General features: G+C 40.9%; 1 long non-coding RNA gene across 4 annotated transcripts in view; it reads right to left on the bottom strand.

Moving 5' to 3' along the window:
• Window positions 1–832: 832 nt before the first annotated feature.
• The window catches only part of LOC123071693 (uncharacterized), a 7001-nt gene continuing 1083 nt past the window's right edge, over window positions 833–6750 (bottom strand). For 2 of the 4 annotated variants that reach the window (XR_006434503.1, XR_006434500.1), the window contains exons 2-3: window positions 3448–3590; window positions 861–3313 (exon numbers count right to left, since the gene is read on the bottom strand). This is a non-coding gene — a long non-coding RNA (uncharacterized lncRNA). Of the gene's footprint in view, window positions 3314–3447; window positions 3591–6750 lie in introns of all 4 variants that reach the window. The other 2 variants (XR_006434501.1, XR_006434502.1) reach the window with 2 other exon arrangements.

Consider the following 6750-nt stretch of genomic DNA (forward strand, 5'->3'; position numbering starts at 1 on the left):
TACGCATAGGCATACCATATTTTTATAGAAGGAAGAAGCAGATTACAAGAAGACTACCCTTGTTACGAACTACAAGCGTAGCACAAACTCCACACCTTAGCACTTATGTTCCCCATACAACTTCGCAATAACGATATAGTACATCAAAAATCCCAAATTGCTCTCATTTTCCTTTTTTATGCATTGCATACAAAGAAAAATAGCTGGAATCATATCATATGCACATAATGATCAAGGTGTAGCACTTCCATTCTCGAATTAGCTACAAATCACATGAAACAAATTCTTCTCACTTGAATTGATGGCTCATGCAACATATTTTTACTCTGTTATGTAAATGATTGCATGCATCGCATTCCCTCTAGTTGTCTACTATGATACAACTTAATGATGGAGCATCCAGACACTGATGTCTGCACTTCCATATTGCTCTCACATGCTTGTGCTCCTTTCCCTTCCCATTGATACCACAACTTTCCTTAAGTAGGAGATCCTTACAATGTAAAATTCTTTCATAGAAAACATAATCAATGTGCATATGTACTATCTCAGTCATTTACAATCCCTCAGGTGATTCTCCTACTCCTACAACCTCAGTCACCAAACTTTGTCATGGTTCATTAGCAGGACATGCTTGTTTCTTTGACACACACTCAAAAAAGTAACACGGATACTCAAAATAGAAGAACTATGATCACCTTCTCACCGAAATAATGAACAAAATGTAGTGCCCGATCAAGAGAATCCTTGTCGGTGGCAGCGGGGCATACATATTTTTAGTAGTTCAACAACAATAGTCACACGGTACTTTTTAAAACTTTTTTCAACCATCTTGATTTAATTCTTTCGCTTAAGACATCTTTATCTTTGAGAGTACGCATAGGCGTACCATATTTTTATAAAAGGAAGAAGCAGATTACAAGAAGACTACCCTTGTTACAAACTACAAGCGTAGCACAAACTCCACACCTTAGCAGTCCCAAGACATGTCACCACACACATTACAACCACAACACAAGATGCCTACCCTAAACTGAAAGACAGTCGTGTTTCAAGTGACACTGGACGCCTCCGAAGATAAGACACCATCAAGACTTCCATGGTCAATGCACTACACTCATGTAAGCCTAAAAGACATGTCGGCGAGGAGGTGACAGGACTTGGTCGGACTCGAGGAGGCATCGTCTTGGGCACATGAGCGGCAGCGTACATAGAGCCCTTGAAGATCAACCTGGGGTAGCAATGAGCACCAAAGGATCACAACACAGGACCTGCATGTCGTGTCTCCATACATGATACTCCCAACAGAGAAACGACGATACGAACATTGCCATCGCCAGCTCTAACTTGAACCTAGGCTTTCGCCCGGAGACAACCACCAAACACCAATGTGAGGGGAAAGATGCCGACACACCTCGACGACACCTCCAAGGAGTGGAACGGCACCCACAGGCGTCGTCGCCACCAGCACAGACCTAAGCTGGACATGACTTTCATCCATAGCACTACACATCTCTAGCTCCGCACACCAGAATGGGGGCAACGCCGTCCAAGTTGGAACACATTACCGCCGCCACAATACCTCTACATCATGGCTGGAGCACCGTGGTAACTGCACAAGCAAGAGCACAAGCCATCCTCCATCTCAAGTCCCACAAACACACTCAATATAATTTTTTAAATAAAGCATGCCTCATCTTCAGTCGCACAAACACATTCAATATAAAGTCCTTTTATCAAGTTAAGACATCTATATCTTGCAAATAAAGCATGCCCCATTAATATAATTTCTCATAAGTTGATAAAAGGAGAAGCATACACATAGAAAATAATTTGTCTATTTGTGTGAAACAATTCTAACACAAACACACGCACATGGTAGAAAGGATTTTGTGGATGCCATCCTATGAACAGCAGATCTAGAAGTTTTAAATATGCCATGGCAATGCTATGTACTTTTCCGTCTAATCTATTTTGCAATATCATAACATGAGTCCTTACAAACAACACTTGCCTTGTCCCCTCAGGTATTCTCGATGTTTTAGCCTAATGTCAATTGAGCATTGTTCAACAAAGTACTATTGAACTGGCTAAGAACTTATATTTTACCTGCTACTGCGATCTATACATCAAAGCATAATCAGCCTACAGATATTCCTACATCAAAAAAATATTTCTTCTTTGAGATACTCACTCCGTCCCATAATATAAGATTTGGTGCTGCTTGCAAGATCCTATGTAGACAGTTCTCATGTATATATAAGAGGAATGACATAGGGACAGATTGCCAGTGGTTGTCAGAAACAACCTGAACCAAGCTTAGAAATATTGTGCATTATATAGATAGATGCGGCACAATTTGAACCAAGCTTACCAATATCATGCCTTAAATAAATGAATGCAGTGGAACTTAAATAGATGAATGCAGTGGAACGCACACATAGGTTAATATTAATATATCCTGCAAGAGATGTGTAATATACATGTTCAGGACTTTAAATTTATGGGTAGAAGTAAACAAATATAGTCTGTCCAACGACGACCATCATGTATGTCTTTTATGGGCAAATTATCCCATGATAAATGGATTGGAAGGAGAAAATGAAAAAACCCTAGCTCGAATCTGTACCTAAGTGATATATTCTTCTCAGGCTTCTCAACTACGGCACTTCTGTGCACATAAAAATAATTGCGGATCCATCAACAACAATATTAATTTCACATTGGTCAGAATCAGTTCAGATCTCACCTAATATAAACACATGCCCTCTTCACGAGACCCTGAACCTTTCTTGCCCTTTGTGTTCAAATAAATGTACCATTTGATAGCAGACCAATTTTTGTTTTTGCTTTATACATGACTTGCTCACTGCTCATAGTATAAAGCCAACTCAGTATTAAAGGGAACTGGAAAAATCACTCAAAAAAGTAGAACCCCAAAAAACTTCTGGACTATAGTATAACTACTGAAATGGAGCGCGCACCAGCCGTCGAGATGCAACCGCTCGGACGCTCGATCATAGAAAACGAATCCGGCGAATATGAGGACGGAAAGGTCTGCTGGTCTGCAATTGAGATGCAAAGAATCATGATTTATATTCAGGAGACCAAACAGGGTAATAATCTAAATTTTCAGCTCGAGAACACAAACACGAGCAGCAATCTTGAAGGCACAAATTTGCCAATAATAGAACCAGATATAGATAGAAAGGACATCTTCACTCCCACTTAATCCAAGCAATTCACACTAAAGAAGTCTCCAACTTTCCTTTGGTTCGAGTCAATCACAACTTTAGAAACAACCTTCAATAATCTGCATTCAAGAGGTCAACTGAATTAAAAATACAGGATCATAAACGTGTTGTTGAAGATTTGTAGAAACAAATTAAACGAGCTCTATCTTCTTTTCACTGTTTTTTTCTTCTGAGGACAGAAAAATAGAAGTACCTCTGTTGGACCGCTCAAGTAGTAAAAGGGGTCATTGCCCTTGCCTACACATGGGCCATGGCTCCAAATTCAGAAGTCACGATCATTTGCATTCAGAGACTATCTTCAGAAGGATCTTGTTTGTGTTAGTGCTTCAGTATTGTCTGCGGCAAAGGATTAATAAGTTTGTTTTCACACATGTGCGCATAGCAGCTAGCTGCGGTTGATATGTTTGTTGTGTATCTTGGCTGATTTTCCTGAATTCAGTCATTGAGCACCGCTTAAGAAGAATGACAAGCGTGACCAAAAATCAGTTTGGTTTCATGCCTGGGAGGTCGACCATGGAAGCCATTTTCTTGGTACGACAACTTATGGAGAGATATAGGGAGCATAAGAAGGACTTGCATATGGTGTTCATTGACTTGGAGAAGGCCTATGATAAGATACCGCGGAATGTCATGTGGTGGGCCTTGGAGAAACACAAAGTCCCAGCAAAGTACATTACCCTCATCAAGGACATGTACAATAATGTTGTGACAAGTGTTCGAACAAGTGATGTCGACACCGATGACTTCCCGATTAAGATAGGACTGCATCAGGGGTCAGCTTTGAGCCCTTATCTTTTTGCATTGGTGATGGATGAGGTCACAAGGGGTATACAAGGAGATATCCCATGGTGTATGCTCTTTGCGGATGATGTGGTGCTAGTTGACGATAGTCGGACGGGGGTAAATAGGAAGTTAGAGTTATGGAGACAAACCTTGGAATCGAAAGGGTTTAGGCTTAGTAGAACTAAAACCGAGTACATGATGTGCGGTTTCAGTACTACTAGTTGTGAGGAGGAGGAGGTTAGCCTTGATGGCCAGGTGGTACCTCGGAAGGACACCTTTCGGTATTTGGAGTCAATGTTGCAGGAGGATGGGGGTATTGATGAAGATGTGAACCATCAAATCAAAGCCGGATGGATGAAGTGGCGCCAAGCTTCTGGCATTCTCTGTGACAAGAGAGTGCCACAAAAGCTAAAAGGCAAGTTCTACAGGACGGCGGTTCGACCCGCAATGTTGTATGGCGCGGAGTGTTGGCCGACTAAAAGGCGACATGTTCAACAGTTAGGTGTGGCGGAGATGCGTATGTTGAGATGGATGTGTGGCCACACGAGGAAGGATCGAGTCCGGAATGATGATATACGAGATAGAGTTGGGGTAGCACCAATTGAGGAGAAGCTTGTCCAACATCGTTTGAGATGGTTTGGGCATATTCAGCGCAGGCCTCCAGAAGCTCCAGTGCATAGCGGACGGCTAAAGCGTGCGGAGAATGTCAAGAGAGGGCGGGGTCGACCGATTTTGACATGGGAGGAGTCCGTTAAGAGAGACCTGAAGGATTGGAGTATCGACAAAGAGCTAGCTATGGACAGGGGTGCGTGGAAGCTTGCTATCCATGTGCCAGAGCCATGAGTTGGTTGCGAGATCTTATGGGTTTCACCTCTAGCCTACCCCAACTTGTTTGGGACTAAAGGCTTTGTTGTTGTTGTTGTTGTAGGCGTGAGGAACGAAACATTAGACTCAGGAGTACAAAACCTTGTCTAGCATATATATTACACAACTACCATCTAACATCACAAACTGACCTGCACTGGAATCTTGTGAAGGATGTTTTACATTCATTTGAACAACGACAAGTAGGGTGGCTACTATTAAACGCATGCTACTGGATCATGCACACACACTGGCAGAGTGCCTTGTTCTTGTTTTTGCTAGTGCAGTGTTGCTTTCTTCGACTACTCCGCCAATGGACTGGTTCAGTGTGAGAAGAGGCACAACTGAAGCCCTACGAAAAAACAGGACTGAGACATGAATATTAAGGAGATGGAAGAATAATGTCCAAAGAATAACGCTTTCACTTTTCGATTAAAATACGGTTTGGTTTACCTAGATATATGGACACCTTTGTATACCATGAGTCCTATCTAGGTTTTTAAGTATTTTGTTCTTGTGCATTGTCCTTGATTATCTTTCTAATTATTTCTAATGTTAGCATTACTTGTCAAAAAGTACATTTGGACTTCCCAGCTACATTCTATCTGACATGCCCCTCTTCATCAGAATCTGAGTGTGTCCATCACCGTCAGAAAAATATGTAAAGAGAAAAATTAGTCTAGTACGGCGCACCATGTGTTTTCCCACTATATCACGCCCAAAACTAAACAATATACATGCCATGTCAAGAGACTAAAATCTAAGAAGATCATGGCAGGGAATTCACACAGCTAACAGTCGGCCTGAATTAAACTCTTGGAAAAATTGCATTATGCATACAGCAAGCCTCACGCATATAGAGTCATACAGACATAGGCATAGTGGCATATCCCCAATCATGAATTGTCGAACAAGCCATTCAATGCATAATTTAAAATTGAGAACAACGAGCTTTGGGTATTTGAAACAGATTTAGTTAAACTTCCTGCCAGGTTTGGTTTTTATGACGGACTTGGCGTTCTATTAATAATATTTTCAGCAATCCATGTAAACCATTGCTCAGTACTTTGAAAAAATACAACAATGCATTGTGGTGTGATCAAAATATATCTTGGCAGCAGTATTTTCTTTCAAATCCATACGAACATTGCCATCGGCTGTGTTCATAAACAACTGGTATTCCTGTTAAATGAATAATGTTGTGAATAAGCAAAAACAAATAAGCAACAATCCATTTTTGGATTATACAGGGAGTTGTTGCTAGAGGAGATAGTAAAAAAAACGGCTTCATCAGGCCCATTTGTTTTCAACCTTCAGAGATGAGCAATTGATGAGAGCATATCTTTCTTTGATTTATAAAATTCTTCTTTTTATAATTGGAGCATCTATCGTATAGTCCAAATGAAGAAAAGCATAATTTCTCTCCAGCCGTTATACTCCCTCCGTTCCTAAATATAAGTCTTTTTAGACATTTCAAATGGAATGCAACATACGGATGTATGTAGACATATTTTAGAGTGTAGATTCACTCATTTTGCTCCATATGTAGTCACTTGGTGGAATCTCTAGAAAGACTTATATTTAGGAACGGAGGGAGTATATACTAACTATGGGGCGCGAGTAGGTCTGAAGTTGTCCGTCAGATTGTCCTCAACGCAAGTAAAAGCAGCAGACTTTCCAGCCATGCTGCACTTGTGCAGAGCTGATTTTTAAAATTAAAACACCTAAAGAACGAATAACATAGTACTCAGTGGATGACCCATGATTTCGAAAAAAAGCAAATCTAACTAAGCTTCATGCATATAGGAAATACGTGCTGGAAGATTCCTCCCTCCCTCCCTCCCTCCCT

This window comes from Triticum aestivum, chromosome 3B (assembly GCF_018294505.1).
Source record: "Triticum aestivum cultivar Chinese Spring chromosome 3B, IWGSC CS RefSeq v2.1, whole genome shotgun sequence".
In the NCBI taxonomy this organism is placed as follows: Eukaryota; Viridiplantae; Streptophyta; class Magnoliopsida; order Poales; family Poaceae; genus Triticum; species Triticum aestivum.